Raw genomic sequence first — 16,574 nt, forward strand, 5'->3', positions numbered from 1 at the left:
CATGGAATGCGCTGCCTGTGGGAGTGGTAGAGTCAGAATCATTGGTGACCTTTAAGCGGCAATTGGATAGGTACATGGATGGGTGCTTAAGCTAGGATAAATGTTCGGCACAACATCGTGGGCCGAAGGGCCCGTTATGTGCTGTATTGATCTATGTTCTATCTATGCTCTATACATTTCATTGGGCACTGGAGATTTATCCACCTTTATGCCTGTGAAAACATTTAATACCTCCTCTTTATTGTTCTGGAATCTCAGCATCCCAAGTGAAATCCCTGGCTACAATGCCTTTCTCCTGTGTGAATACAGATGGGAAGTATTCATTGAAGACCTCACCTGCTTTCTGTGGCTCCATGCATAGATTGTTCCTTTGGTTCCTCCTTCGCTGGGAATCCTTTTACTCTCACGATGCTGATAAAATACCTGTGGCTTTTCCACAATCGTATCTGCCAAATATATTTCATGACCATTGTTTGTCCCTCATTTTCCACAATCCCCTTGCACTCTCTATACTTGTGAAGGGCTTCACCTGATTTTATTGCACTGTATTTTCTTTATAAAACTCACTGTGTCACTTGATCAGTATTCCCTGGACTTGCTGCCTTTACTATTCACTCTTCAAGGAGCACACTAGCCCTGCGTTCTCACTGCATCACTTTAAAATACTCCACTTTCCTAACATGGACCCAACTGCAGGGAGTTCCTCCCAGTCTCTGTTTGCCAGATCCTCTGTAATGATCGTGATACTGATAGGAGGCTCAGTTGTGAGGGGGACAGACAGGATACTGTGTGGCTCCAGAGGAGACCCCAGGATGGTGTGCTGCCTCCCAGGTACCGGGGTCAAGGATGTCTCTGAGTCGTTATTGAACATTATGAAGGGGGAGGGTGTACATCCAGATGTCATTGTGAACATCGGCCCACATGACAGGGGTAGACAAAGGGATGGGGTCCTGTGAAATGAGTACAGGGAGTCAGGTGAGAAGTTTAAAAAGAAGGATATTGACCTTAATGATCTCCAGATTACTCCCAGTGCCAAGTGCCAGTGAGGATAGAAATAGAAAGGTAGGCCGGATGGATGTTTGGCTGAGGAGCTGGTATAGTGGGCAGGGTTTTCAGTTCTTGGGTCATTGGGATCTCTTCTGGGGTAGAGGGGAACTGTACAAAGGGGATGGTTTGCACTTGAAGCAAAAGGGCACAAGTATCCCAGGGAGGAGATTAGCTAGTGTTACCCAGGAGGATTTAAACTAGTTTGAGACTCTGTGTGAGAGAGGGACCATCGAAAATTCAGGGGAAATACATCAGCTATCAAGAGCAAGTTACCTATTCAGGATATCCAGGGGCACAGTCGAGGGAGGGAAAGATATCTGGTTTAAATGGCATTTATTTCAACACACGAGGCCTGACTGGTAAGGCAGACTAGCTCAGAGCATGGATTAGCTCTGGGGACTGGGTTATTATAGCCATAATAGAAACATGGCTGAGAGAAGGGCAGGACTGGCAGTTCAGTGTTCCAAGATAAAGAAACTACAGGCTTGACAGAGGGACAAGTAAGTGAGGAGGGGAAGTTGTCCTTTTGATTAGGAAGGACATAACACCTGTGCATCGAGACAATCCTGTTAAGCAGTCATCAAATGAGGCCATACATTTATAGGCTAGAAACAAAAAGGGGATGATCAGTCTGCTGGGATCGTGTTCTAGACCCTCAAATAGCCAGCGGGTACAAGAGGAGCAAATGTGTAGTGAGTTTGCAGGTACCTATGCAAATAATAGAGTAGTATTGGATGGAGATTTTAACTTCCCCTTGATTGGCTGGGTCACCCAGAGTGTAAAAGGCCCATACTGGGTGGAATTTGTAAAATGTGTCGAAGACAGTTTCCTCAATCAAGACGTAGAGGGCGCTATGCTACTCAGGCGGGTGCAACACTGGACCTCTCCTCAGAAAATGGTGGGCGGCACGCTCCGGTTTGCTCCCACAGTCCAAAGATGTGCAGGTCAGGTGACATGGCCATGCTAAATTGCCCTTAGTGTTCGGTGTAGGGGAATGGGTTTGAGTGGGTTGCTCTTCGGAGGGTCGGTGTGGACTTGTTGGGCCGAAGGGCCTGTTTCCACACTGTTAGTAATGTAATCTAATCTAAAACGAGGTCAGGCAATTGTGTGAAGTGTCAGTCGGAGAGCACATTGCGTCCAGTCACCACAACTGTCTTTGTTTTAACATAGTTGTGGAAAACGATCAGACAGGTTGACAGATTTAGGTCTTAAACTGGAACTGGGCCAATATTGGGGCCATTCAGCAGGATCAAGCAGGGGTTGATTGGGTGAAGGTAAAACTCACACAACACTAGGGTATAGTCCAGATGGTTTACAGAGGAACCTCGATTATCTGAACGAGATGGGCGGGCACTATTTCGTTTGGTTAATTGATTATTCGGTTTATCGATTCAATACCTTTCTTCTGGGGCTCGGAGTTTTCAGTCCAGTCTGCTCCCTGTTCAGGTGACTAGGCAGCAGCAAGCCATGGACGAGCCCCCACACCCTGCCAAACCCCGAAAACACACCCCGCTTGCCTCCAAACCCATCCAACACTGCCCCCACCCGCCTCTCAACATCAACCCCCCCAAACCGACCCAACAGCGAATCCTGCCCCCAAAACCATCTGACACCACCCTCCACTCGCCGCCTGCCCCCTCCTCCCAGACACATCCTACATCACCCTCAGCCCGTCCACAAATCTGTTCAACATCGCCCCCCGCCCACCACACCCACCGTCCAATCCATGTCCACGCCCATGCCCCCGTAAGTGTTACCTAGGTAAGCGGATAGTGAAGAAGGTGTTTGGTATTCTTTCCTTTATTGGTCAGAGCATTGATTATAGGAGTTTGGAGGTCATGTTGCAGCTGTACAGCACACTGTTTCGGGCACTTTTGGGATATTGCTTGCAGTTCTGGTCTTTATCCTATTGGAAGGATGTTGTGAAACTTGAAAGTGTTTAGAAAAGTTTTACAAGGATGTTGCCAGGGTTAGACGATTTGAGCTATCGGGAGAGGCTGAAACGACTGAGACTGTTTTCCCTGGAGTGTCAGAGGAAAAGGGGTGACATTCTTGAGGTTTATAAAATCATGAGGGGCATGGATAGGATAAACAGACAAGGTCTTTTCCCTGGGGTAGTGGAGACCAGAAATGGAGGGTGTAGGTTTAGGGTGAGAGATGAAACATTTAAAAGGGACCTAAGGGGCAACCTTTTCACGCAGAGTGTGGTTATGTAGGGAATGTACTGCCAGAGGAAGTGGTGGAGTCTGGTACAATTGCAGGATTCAAAAGGCATCTGGATTGGTATATGAATAAAAAGGGTTTATTGGGATATGGGCCAAGTGCTGGCAGATGGGACGAGATTAGGAAAGGATATCTGGTCGGCGTGGACGACGTGGACCGAAGGGTCCGTTTATGTGCTGTACGTCTCTAGGTCTCTCACGCTCTAAATGTTTTCCACTGTTCATTTACAGCCTGACATTTCAGTCTGTTTCCCCTGTTTACCTTGGTCAGTTCTCTCTCAAAATCATATAATGGGCTTTGTTACTGATGCTCGGGTGTGCTTTCTGGTCACTTTAAAATGTCATAAACTCTTTGAATTCCGGTATAATTTCTTGGAGGATCTCGGTGTGATATTACTCATTCACTGAGCTTCATCACCCAACAGTCGATCTGAGATAGATACATCCCTAGCTATTTGCACAATGTGTTATTCAAAGAAACACTGACAAAAACATTCAAGGAGGATCTTGGATAATATCACTCTTGCCAATGTGTCTGTCCCAGATTATACAAAGATTGAAGTCTCCAAAAATTATCACACCACCTTTGCTACAATTTCTAATGAATTCCTGTTTAATGCAGGGATGAGCAATGAAATACCGCAAGGCAGCATCTCCGAGACACCCGCATCAATCAACCAAACCGCCCCGTGGCCCAACATTTCAACTCCCCGTCCCACTCTGCCGAGGACATGGAGGTCCTGGGCCTCCTTCACCGCCGCTCTCTCACCACCAGAGGCCTGGAGGAAGAACGCCTCATCTTCCGCCTCAGAACACTTCAGCCCCAGGGGATCAATGTGGACTTCAACAGCTTCCTCATTTTCCGTTTCCCCACCTCATCCTAGTTTCAAACTTTCAGCTCAGCACTGTCTCCTTGACTTGTCCGGACTTGTCCGACCTGCCTAGCTCCTTTTCCACCTATCCACTCCGCCCTCTCCTCCCTGACCTATCACCTTCATCTCCTCCTCCACTCACCCATTGTACTCTATGCTACGCTCTCCCCACCCCCACCCTCCCCGAGCTTATCTCTCCATGCGTCAGGCTCACTGCCTTTATTCCTGATGAAGGGCTTTTGCCCGAAACGTCGATTTCTCTGCTCATTGGATGCTGCCTGAATTGCTGTGCTCTTCCAGCACCACTAATCCAGAATTTGGTTTCCAGCATCTGCAGTCATTGTTTTTACCAGCATAAAAACTGTTCTCCTGCTTGTGTTTTTGACACATAGCACCCAGAATTTGCATTCAGGCTGATTCAGCTGCATAATCTGAGACCAAATGCTTTCTCTGTCATACCTTTGTTATCCATTAGTGTCAGGGGTCCCATCTTGCTTCTCCATTCTGCCTGAGATCCTGTAAGGTTGTTTACTATTGAATATTTATGTTCCACCTTTTGTTCACCCTGTAATCACGTCTGTCTGGTGACTAAGTCTCATTTATCTCTGTGTCACCTTATTGTAGATACTTTGTCCATTCCAAATCAAAACAACATTATAATTTCCTCTTCCCCACAATGTCCTGTCACAAACCAATTCATTGATGTACAGTTTTAGTTAAACTCTGTCCCTTCCTGTTCTTTTCTGCATGTCTTCAGCCACATTCTCATGCTGTTCCGAGACTTCACATTTTCTCTTTGGATTTGGAAAGCTCCTTTCACCTGAACCCTGTTCCTGCATCCACTCTGTCAGTTTAAAGCCGTGTCCATAAACCTACCGACGTGACTGGCCAGGACACTGCTCCCAGCAGTGTTGATTTTAAATCACTCATGGGATGTTGCTGTCTCTGGCTGGCCAGCATCGCATGCCCACCCTGACCAGCCTTAGAGCTGAGTGGCTTCCCAGATCATTACAGTGGGCATTTGAACGTCAATCCCATTGCCCTGGGTCTGGATTCATATGTAGGCCAGACTGGCAGCCTAGAACAAATTTGCTTACTGAAAGGATATTATTAAGCGGTTAGATGTGTATCCCTGACTCTGGCATTAAATTCTGGATGAACAGTCTAGTGAGAGTAATACGAGGCATTGCCTGGTCCACTGATAGCTCCCTCACCCCTGAGTACTGATCCCAGTGCACCTTCTTCCAGACCGTGATTTGATCCTGATAACTTCCTGCACTCTGGTGATATCACACAGTCTCTCTCCATGTGGTATCTGTCACTGTGAGGGTCTAATTGATCCCGGTGACTGCACCTTTTGCAGCTACTCCAGATCCTGAGCCAACAGAATTCTCCACTCCAGGGAGATGAGGCAACACAGACCAGGGATGGAGACTGGGGTTTTCCAGATCTCTGTGGGACTTCGTGCCATTCTCCCTGTGTAACCCTCATTGCATCAGTCTAATTTCCCATTCTGTCTGTTTCTCTGTCTCCTGTAGATACTCAGGATACTCCTGACTCAGCAGAATTCCCAATTCCTGTCTCGTCCATCACCACACTGAAGACAGTTGGTCAGCCCGAGAGATGGAGAGTGAGATCTGGAGCCTGCAGTAAATCCTGCAGTGAGATAAGATCACTCACAGTGAAAAGAGCAGAGTATATTTTAGGGATCAAACTTTGGTCCAGAAGACGTGACACAGATACAGTGTTGAAGGGTAAACACAGAGCATGATGGTCCCAGGCTCAAACCCCACCCCTTGTTAATTTCATCTCTGCTGTACTGAGCCTTCCTATGTCAATCCAGTAAGTTGACAGTTATCAATGCAAGCCTGTGCTGTCTTAGTGAGGATCAGTACAACAGAGGGGAAAGCAGGCCTCCCTCAAGGAGATGGTATTGAAACCTGGGATCTTTCTGTACTATATTCTCCCTCTCACACTCTCTCTTGTCATGTGATCGAGTCAGACAGCAAGGAAACATGCCTTTCGGTCTAACTTGTTTGTGCCAATGTCTTGAATGCTTGTAATTCCCAGAAATTTTCCTATTTCTGTAACCTCACCCCTCCCAAATTCCCACTGTATATTTGAAACCTCCTCCAATGCTGACGACTCTCCCTGTATGTAAATTGCTCCAATGTCGATAACATGCCCAATCTCAGTAATCTCATCCTGCACTCAGTACAATAATTCCCATTTCTATAGGTTTGCACAATACTTACAGTAACCCCGTCTCTGTAAAATCCTCCAACCTGGAGCAAAATACCCAGCTGTGTACTTTCCTCAAGCTCCAAGAGAACATGATATCACTGTAACCTTCTGCAGGTCCGATCACACTCCTGCCTCCTGGCCTATAGCACCACACGATCACAGTAACCTTCTCCCAAACCGTACCGACCTCCTGACCGATATGAACACCTCCAGACCCTATTCAAGCCACAGCAGCACTCCACATCTCTGTTTGCTCCTCCACTTCCTACAGTCCTCCCAGCACCACAAACACACTCTCTTTGTGTAATTCTGCAATTTGGGGCAGCACGGTGGCTCAGTGGTGAGCGATGGTGCCTCACAGTGCCAGGGACCCAGGTTCGATTCCAGCGTTAGGTGACTGTCTGTCTGTGTGGAGTTTGCACCTTCTCCCTGTGTCTGCGTGGGTTTCCTCCAGATGTTCCAGTTTCCTCCCACAGTCCAAAGATGTGCAGCTCAGGTGAATTGGTCATGCTAAATTGTCCATAGTGTTAGGTGCATTGTCGGAGAGAAGTGGGTCCGGGTGGATTACTCTTTGGTGAGTTGGTGTGGACTTGTTGGGCCGAAGTACCTGTTCTCATGCTGTAGGGAATCTAATCCAAACTCTGCCTCTGCATTCCATATTACTGTACCTAAATATATCCCTCTATCCATAATCAGCCCCAACCCCTTCAAACCTCCGAGTCTCTGTGAACTCCCACACTCCAACATCCTTCCTTTACTGTGTAACCTTTTCCATTCCTGAAACACTCTGAAAATGTGAACATCCTACAAACCTCCCTATCTGCGTAATCCTCTCAGGACACTGTAAAACCCCGATCTGTGGAACCAGCTCCAATGCTTGTGACTCTCCCGATCAGTTTCTACAAGACTTACTATCTCTGTAACATTCTCCCGTCGCTATCACTCGCCCTGTCAATGTAAGCTCCTCTGGTCTCCCCACCAATCTAATCATCTCCATAACCTTCTCCAGCTCTTACACACCTATCTGTGTAAACGTTACACTCCCCTACAACCATCCCTAAAGCAGAAACCTCCTCCAGTGCCTGTAATACTCCCTTTCTGTGTTTGTGTCTCCAGGATCTATTGCTGTTCCTGCATCTGTAAGCACAGACAGATTGTACAGCTTGCCAGTCCATATTCTTTCCAGAACTTCAGCATCTGACATCAACAAAAGTCTTCATTAACTACAGCCTTCCATATCTCTGTTCTTTCCTCAATTGTATACCACTCTCTTAATCTCTGTAAGTAGCACAATTCCATAAAATACCCCATGCCTGCGTAAACTGACCCAATCTGACAGTGAGAAGCCTCACTGTCCTTTTGATCACCTGTAGTCCCTACAGATCTCCCTGTATCTTCCCTGATTCCATTGAATACAGCCCATCTCATGTTATAACTCCTCTAACTCATATGTTACTCCCCATCTCTGTGATATTCTTCAGTTCCTGCAATTCTCATTCTTTATCTCCAGAGCTTCCAGTCCTCCGATCGATGTAAGGTTATTGATCCCTTGCAGCATGTTTAACACCTTTAGCAGCCTCCAACTCCTCAACGCACCCTGTCGCTGTAACCTCCTCAAATACTACAGCTCACTGTCTTTGTAATATCTTCCAGTATCTACAACCCTCTCGATTTTTGTAACCCCCTCCAGAACAGCACTCCACATCTCTGTGTAACTGATGGGAATGCTGCAAACCTGCCTTCACAGTCCTCAGTAACTCTCTGAACTTCTGCAGCCCTACAACCCTCAGTATCTCTGGCTCCTCCAATCCCTACACTTCTCCCTGGCTGTGTGAACTGATCCAGCCCCTTCAAACCACCCTATCTCACTCACTCCTGCAGCTCCAACTATTGTCCATGTCGCTGTAATTCGAGCACCAACAATCCTCCCAGTCTCTATAAACTCCTGCAGCTCCAACTACCACCCCTACCTGTGTACTCTCCAGTCCCTCCAATCCTCCCTTTCTCTATCAACTCCTGTAGCTCCAATACTACCCCATCTGTCTACTCTCCAGTGCCTTTAACACTCCCTTTCTCGAAAAACTTCTGTAGCTCCAACTACTACTGTGTGTAATCTCAAATCCCTATATTCCTCCCAATCTCTGTAAATCCTTCAGAACTGATAATCCTTGACATCTTTCAGCCTGCCAACCATCTGATCTCTAACCACCAACACTGATCTCAAATCACCGAACTCTGTAATGTCCTCCAGTCTCTACAGCCCAGCTTTTCTCTGTTAGCTTCTCTGGTAACTGTATTCCCCTTCATCTCTGGTTTCAGATCCTTGCTCAGTGAAACAATGTCTCAGTACCAAATCTGTACGAACACAAGAATCTTTGGTGTGTCAATATATTTGTCTCATTTTCTAAATTTTAACAACTGCAAGGTCAACCTTCTTCACCTCTTCTTATCAATATCCCTCCATTTTGAAGATCAGCCTGGTGAACCTTCTCTGGGCTGCCTCCAATGCAAGGACATTTTCCCTCCAGATAGGGGACCAAATCTGTTCACCGTATTCTCACTGTGGACTGACTGGGGTCCTCTATATTTATTACAAGCCTTCCCTATTTTTATTCTCCATTCCCTTTGAAATCAATTCCATTTACATTCTCAATGTCCTGCTGTCCCTGAATGCTACCTTTCTGAGATTTATACACCAGGATTCCCAGGTTACGCCATAGTGTAGCTTTCTGCAGTTGATCTGAAACCAAAAGCTGACAGCAATAATCACGAAAGTGCTGGAATGTATGTTAAATGATATGCCAGAAATACTAACTGCACACTTAGAAACCTATGGAATAAGCGCAGTCCATCAGACCATCATGTACAGGGGAAGAATTAGGCCATTCAATCATCAGGTCTATTCCACTATTCGATTGTGTATGAATTGTTTCTCAACCCCACTCTCTCACTCCCTGTAACCCTTGATCTCCTTATTCATCCAGAATCTGCTTATCTCTGAGTTAGATACACTGAATCTCTGAGCATCCACAGCCCCATATGGCAGTGAATTCCACAGATCCATCACCCTCTGGCTGAATACATTCCTCCACATCTCTATTCTAAAGGGTCGTATCTTCATTCTGAAGCTGTGCCCTTGGCCCCTAGTCTCTCCTGCTCGTGGAAACATCTTGCCCCTGTCCACTCCATCCAGGCCCCTCAGTATTCTGTAAGTTTGAATGAGATTCTGCCGCCGCCTCTGAAACTTCATCAAGTGCAGACCCAGAGACTTCACCTGCTCCTCCTATGACACGAATGTCATTCCTGAAATCTTTCTTGGAAACCCATTTCTCGTATCCCTTCACATCCTTTGTTCAGACTCTGAATGAATAACGTGTTGAGTGTAGTCCCAACACTGACCCCTGCGGAGCTCCCCCCATCACCAGTTCCCATCGTGTAGAAGACCCCTTTCTTCACACTCGCTGCCTTGTGCCAATCAGACAAATCCTCTCTCCATGCTCAGCATGTTGTTGTGAAACGGAAATGTCATTTCACACCCACTGCTGGATTTATTTTTCTGTCTGGCTGTAAACAGCAGAGTTTCACCATTACCTTCCCATCTGTAATTCCCTGGAGAATGTGGTGGGGAGCTGCCTTCCTGACCGACTGCAGCCCTTTGGGTGTAGGTACAGACACAGTGCTGGGAGGATGGAGCGTGCCTTGGAAGGCACCTAGGAAATGCTGGTATTCCCGTGCACCTGGAGCTCCTGTCTTTCCAGGGTATAGTGGTTCCGGGTTTGTAAAGTGCTGTTGAAAGACCCTGCCCGAGTGACCTCAGTGCTACTTTTAGATCTTTTATTCCTTCATTCATTGGTGAACATGAGCTTTGTTGACTGAGCCAGCATTTATTGGTGATATGGAGTTGTCCCTGAGAAGGTGGTGGTGAGCTGCCTTCCTGAGACACTGCACCAGCCGTTGGAACTGTTGTTATCCGTGTTGCCTCCAGCAGGCACTACAACACTCCTCATGTCTCTAACTGCACACAGACAATGCAGCTCTCCCTTTTATATCTGACATCCTCCCCGACTTATAACTCTTATACTTCCTCACACTATCTCACCTCTTCCATTCCCATCTGTGTTCGAGATCTCTAAAATTTCTTTATTCTTGTTTAAATTTCTGATCACCTAAAATCTCTCCCTTTCTAAATGTGTAACCCCTTCAGCTTCTGTAACTCTCCATATAGCTGTAATCAATGACAGCACAGGTTCCCTTCCTTAAACCTCTATAATTACGATGGTTGCGTGTGGTAAATTGGAACTTTTCATCCTTCTTATCTATCTCGGGTCTTCCAGCCCCCACAATCCCACAATTTGGAATGCTCCCATTCTCTGCGCCTCCTCATGTCCTGAGGGTCCTTGAACACCACCAGTGCTCCAAAAGTTTGTACTCCCCCCAGTTACTGCAAGTCTTCTAACTCTGTAATATCCAACAGCCTCCAGTACCATACAACACTTGCTCTCCTCCACTCCCCAAAATACATTCTGTCTGAGCTCCTCTGTAGTCCACTAAACACTCCCTAACACTGTCTGTATCAGTGTAACCTTCTCCAAAAACACAACCTTCCCTATCTGTGTAAATCCCAACACCAGTCCCTATCCTTCTAAGCTCAGTCTAACAATACAACCCTCCATGTCTGTCTATTCACCTTCAGTCCCTACTCACCTCCCTATCTGTGTAACCTTCTCCATGCATTTTTGCTGCAGTCTCTTCAACTGTCCCTGTCAGTTGTAATATCTTCCAGTCCTGAAAACTCCCCTCTCTTTAACTTTCTCAGGCCACACAGCCCTCACTATCTGTGACCTACTCCTGTCGGAGAACCCTCCCTCTGTGAACTGCTCCAAATCTTCAACTCTCCATAAGCTCCTGCAGCTCTTACAACCCTCCCTATCGACCAAACCTCTTCCAGTCCCGAAAACGCCATCAGTCTGTAGAGACCCGACCACCATCCCTATCTGTGTTATCCTCTCAGGTCCCTGCAACACTCCCGATCTGTAGATCCCATTCCAATGCCTGTGCCTCTCCCGATCCTGTTCCTACAAGACTCATTAAAAATGTAACGTCCTCCCTTTACTATTACCCACCCTGTCAATGTAAGCTCCTCCTGTATCTCCAAACATTTACCCATCTCCCTAACCTTCTCCAGCTCTTACCCCCATCTGTGTAAACATCACTCTCCACTCGAACCCTCCCTACCGCAGGAACTTCCTTCTGTTTGTGTTGTGCTCCCTTATCTGTGAAACTGTCTCCAACCAAACTTGCTACCCCAATCTCTCAAAAAAGAATCCAGATTTCACAGCCTCCATGTCTAAATAACCCCCAGAACCTAAGCCTTCCTATGTCTATAAACATCTTCAGTCACAATGACCCTCCATATCTCTGTTTGTTCCGCCAGATGATACAAACCTCTTTATCTCTGTAATCTGCTCAGCTCCCTAAAACAGTCCCTGTCTGTGTAATCCAGCCCTGGCCTACAAACATCCTTATCCCTGTAAACTTCTCTATCCCTCCCAGCATTCCCAACTCCATGAACCCCTGTCAGTCCTACAGCTCTCCACGTTTCTGTAACTTCCTGTGGCCATATGGTCCTCCCTCCCTGTGAAACCACCTCCAGTCCCCACGTCCCTCCCAATCTGGGTCCTCTGCTCCAGATCAGACCATTGCTGTCTCTGTAAACACCTCCGCCCCTGACAACTCTTCCCATTTGTGTAACCTCGTTCAGACCCCATACTCTCCAGCTTCCTGAATCCTCTTCCTGCATTGCAACTAAAACCATGTTTATGTAACAACCTCCAGTGCTTACACCCTCCCCGACTCAGTAACCACTTACAGCCCTAACAAAACACCTAAATTGTGAAACCTCTTATTTCCCTACAATCCTCCCTCCCTCCCTCCTCAAATGCCATCTTCACCATGAAACCTCACAATTACTGAAGCCTCCTTTTGGCACTGCAACCCTCCTAATGTCTGCAAAATCCTCCTGTCCTGATATCCCTCCCTGACTCTGTAATCCCCACCACCCTCCAATGTCATTCTGGGGAACAAGGCAGAGGAGAGAAGATTTGTCACGTCGTGACCATATTACAGAGGTAGAATTCTGGAAATTACAGATTTGGTCTAATGTTTGTGGTGTGCAGATTATTGGCGAGGATTCTAAAGAAAGGATTTATGACTACTTGGAAAGCCATAGTTAAATTAGAGACAGCATGGGTTTGTGAGTGGCAGGTCATGCCTCACAAACCTTATTGAATTCTTTGAGGATATGACAGAATACGTTGATGGCTCATTCAGAAAAGAAGGATGATTGGAATACAGGGAAATCTGTCTGTCTGGATACAGGATCGGATGGCCCAGAGAAGACAGAGGGTGGCAGCAGATGGACAGTATTGAGCCTGGAGCTCAGTGACCAGTGGGGTTCTGTAACAATCAGCTCTGGGACTCTGCTCTCTGTGATTTTTATAAATGACTTGGATGTGGATGTTGGAGAGTGGGTTAGTAAGTTTGCCAATAACATGAAGGTTGATGGAGTGGTGGGTAATGTGGGAGGGCTGTTGTAGGTTGCAATGGGACATTGACAGGACACAGAGCTGGGTTGGAAGTGGCAGATGGAGTTCAATCTGGAAAAGTGTGAAGTGATTCATTCTCGAAGGTCGAACCTGAATATAGAATACAGTATTAAAAGGCAAAATACTTGGCAGTGCGGAGAAACAGAAAGATCATGGCGTCCATGTCCATAGATCCTTCAAAATCATCACGCACGTTGGTAGGGTTGTTAAAAAGGCATATGTTGTGTTGGCTTTCCTTAGCAAGGGGATTGATTTCAAGAGCCGTGAGGTTTTACTGCATCTTTAAAGCGACCTGGTGAGACCACACTTGGAATATTGTGTTCAGTTCTCATCCCATCTTTACAGGAAGGGTGTGCAAGTTTTAGAGAGCGTACATAGGAGATTTACCAGGATGCTGCCTGGAATGGAGGGCATTTCTTATGGAGAAAGTTTGAGGGAGATAAGGCTTTTCTCATTGAAGAGAAGAAGGGGGTGGGGTATCTTGGTAGAGGTGAACAAGTTGATGAGATGCACAGAGTGAGTGAATAGTGAGGGACATTTTTTCCTATGGCATAAATGGCTATTACAAGGCGGCATAATTTTAAGGTGAATGGAGGATGGATAAGAGGATAGAGAATGGTAGGTGGTTGGATGGACTGCCAATGGTGGTAGTAAAATTAGACACATTCGGGACATTTAATAGACTCTTGGAAAATAGTAAAATGAAGGGTATGTAGGCTAGTTTGATCATACAGTCGGATAAAAGGTTGGCATGAAATCATGGCTGAAGGGTCTTGGGCTGAACTGTTCTGTGTTCTGTGTTCTGTCTGGTAAACTGGGGAATAAGCTCAGATCAGTGTAAAAGGATATGGCATTCAGGAGGAGCTAGTGAACTGGATACAAAATTTGCTTGATGGTTGTAGACAGAGGGTGGTGGGAGACATGTTGTTTTTCTGACTGGAGGCATGGGGCCAACGGTGGAGTGGGCCCACTGTTGTTTGTCATTTGGATAAATGGTTTGGATGGGAATATTGGTTTCCTGGTAAGTAAGGATTTTATGTGTCACTGAAATTGGTGGTAAAGTGGACAGTGGAGAAGGTTATCTATGATACAACAGGATGGACAGTACTGCTGGGATAGTGGGCTGAAGAATAGCAGATAGAGTTTAATTAGATAAAGGTGAGGTGTTCCATTTTGGTGAAACAAACCAGGGTGGGACTTGTACAGTTAATGTTCGGGCACTGGGTAGTGTTATCAGTCAGTGAACCAGGGATGCAGGTACACAGTTCTTTGAATGTGGTGTCACAGGTAGACAGGCTGGTGAAGCAGGCGTTTGGGATGGTTACCTTCATTGGGGAGAGCATTAAGAGTAAGAGTTGGGACATCATGTTGTATCTGTAAAAGACATTGGTGGGGCCATCATAAAAACATTGTTGATCAGGAGGAAGAACTCCTCTAGTCACTTCCTTCCTTTAAGAAGAGCATTAAATATTCTAACCTGGTCTGGCCAACATTTGGCTCCAGACCCACAGCAATGTGGCTGACTCTGAGCTACCCTCTGGGTAATTAGCAGTTGGGTCAAAGAATGTTGTTCCAGGCAGTGACACACACATCCCATGAATGAATAAATAAAAATACCTACGTCCCTCCGTACCTCTGCAAACCCCTCCAGCTGCAGCAATCTGTACTGGCTTTGTAACACCCTGACCACTCTCTGTAACACTCTCACCCCCTCCAGCACCGTTACCTCTCCCTGTTCCTATTGTGCCAATAAACCCTGACCATGGTTCCCCTTCCCACTGCCCTCCTCCTTCTCGTGGACCCTTTGCAATCTATTTAACATTTACTCCTAACATACTCTCTCACTTCAGGATTTTAAGTACTTTTTGGGGATCTTCTCAGCCTCATAATCTAGTATGATCCCTTTTGTCCTGAGTGCGGGACCAGTGGGGATTTCTTGCTGAGGTTTATACTGTTTCAATGGAATGTCCTTCTGATGAGTGTTTTACACTGTTCCTTCAAATGTTTTCTGCTGTCCATTTACAGACACATGTTTCAGCCTGTTTAGCATGTTTACCTTGTGTGAGTTCTCCTCTCACACACATGTAATTGGCTATTTTTGTTTCTAGTTGTAGCTTGTCCTCTGTGATTGACTTTAAAACTTTGTATTTATTTAATCTGTACTTTATCACAATTTCCCGAAGGATCTCTCCTGGTGACATGACTCATTCACTAAGTTTCATTACACGGTCGCTCTGCGATAGTTATGTCCCTTACCAGTTGCACAATGTGTTTTTCAAAGAAGTACTGAAAAAAAATTAACCTAAGTCCTCTTCCAATATCAACGTTGACCGTGTGTGTTGTCCCAGATTATACGAATATTGAAGTTTTCCAAAATTACCACAATGCCTTTGTTAAAAAATTCCAATGAATTCCTGTTTAATGCAGTGATGAGCAATGGAATACTGTTCAGTGGCTAAAACTGTTCTGCTACTTGTGTCCTTGGCAATAGTAGCCAGAATTTACATTCAGACTGAATCTACTTCATGATCTGCAGCCAAATGCTTTCTCTGTAATGCCTTTGTTATCCATTATTGTTAGTGTTGCCCATTTTTCCTGAGTTTCCGCAAGATTGTGAACCATTGAATATTTTTGTTCACCCTATATCCATGTCTCCCTGGTGTCTAAATCTCTTTTATCTCTGTGTCACAAATCCATCTAACTTATTACAGCGACGTTGTCCATTTAAAAAAAAACATAACTTACTCTTTCCCACAATCTTCTGTCACAAATCTTTTCGCTGATGTACATTTTTTGTTAAACTCTGTCCCTTCCTGTTCCTTTCTGCTTGTCTTCAGTCATATCCCCATGCTGCTCTGATGCTTCACCTTTTCTCTTTGGATTTGGAAAGCTCCGTTCACCTGAACCCTGTCCCAGCATCCTCTCTATCAGTTTAAAGCCCTGTCCATAAACCTACCGACATGATTGGCCAGGACACTGGTCCCAGCGCGGTTCCAGTGGGACCATCCGAATGGATTATTTATTAAATCAGGTATGGGGTATGGATGTCTCTGGCTGACCAGCCTTTCTTGCCCAGTCCTACCTGCCCTTGAACTGAGTAACTTGCCTGGCCTTTGAAGAGGGTAAATGGGAGGCAAATGCTTTGCTGTGGCTATGTCGTGCAGACCACGTGAGGATGGGCAGATGTCCTTCTCTGAATGACATAGCAGCCTGGGATACCTGCAGCGGTGTTTGTGCAGTGTGTCCAGGAAGCTTTTCTAAATCAGTATGTAGATTGTCCGACCAGAGGGGAGGCCATCTTGGATTTGGCACTTGGTAACGAACCAGGACAAGTGATGGGCTTATTAATGTGTGAACATTTTGGTGATCGTGACCACAATTCTGTGACTTTCACCTTGGTTATGGAGAGAGATAGGTGCGAGCAACAGGGTAGGTTTTGCAATTGGGGGAAGGGTAAATACGATGCTGTAAGACAGGATCTGAGGAGCATAAGTTGGGAGCATAGGCTGTCAGGGAAGGATGTTGTGGAAATGTGGAACTTTTTCAAGGAACAGATACAACGTGTCCTTGATATGTATGTACCT

The sequence above is a fragment of the Chiloscyllium punctatum genome, chromosome 21 (genome assembly GCF_047496795.1).
Source record: "Chiloscyllium punctatum isolate Juve2018m chromosome 21, sChiPun1.3, whole genome shotgun sequence".
Classification (NCBI taxonomy): Eukaryota; Metazoa; Chordata; class Chondrichthyes; order Orectolobiformes; family Hemiscylliidae; genus Chiloscyllium; species Chiloscyllium punctatum.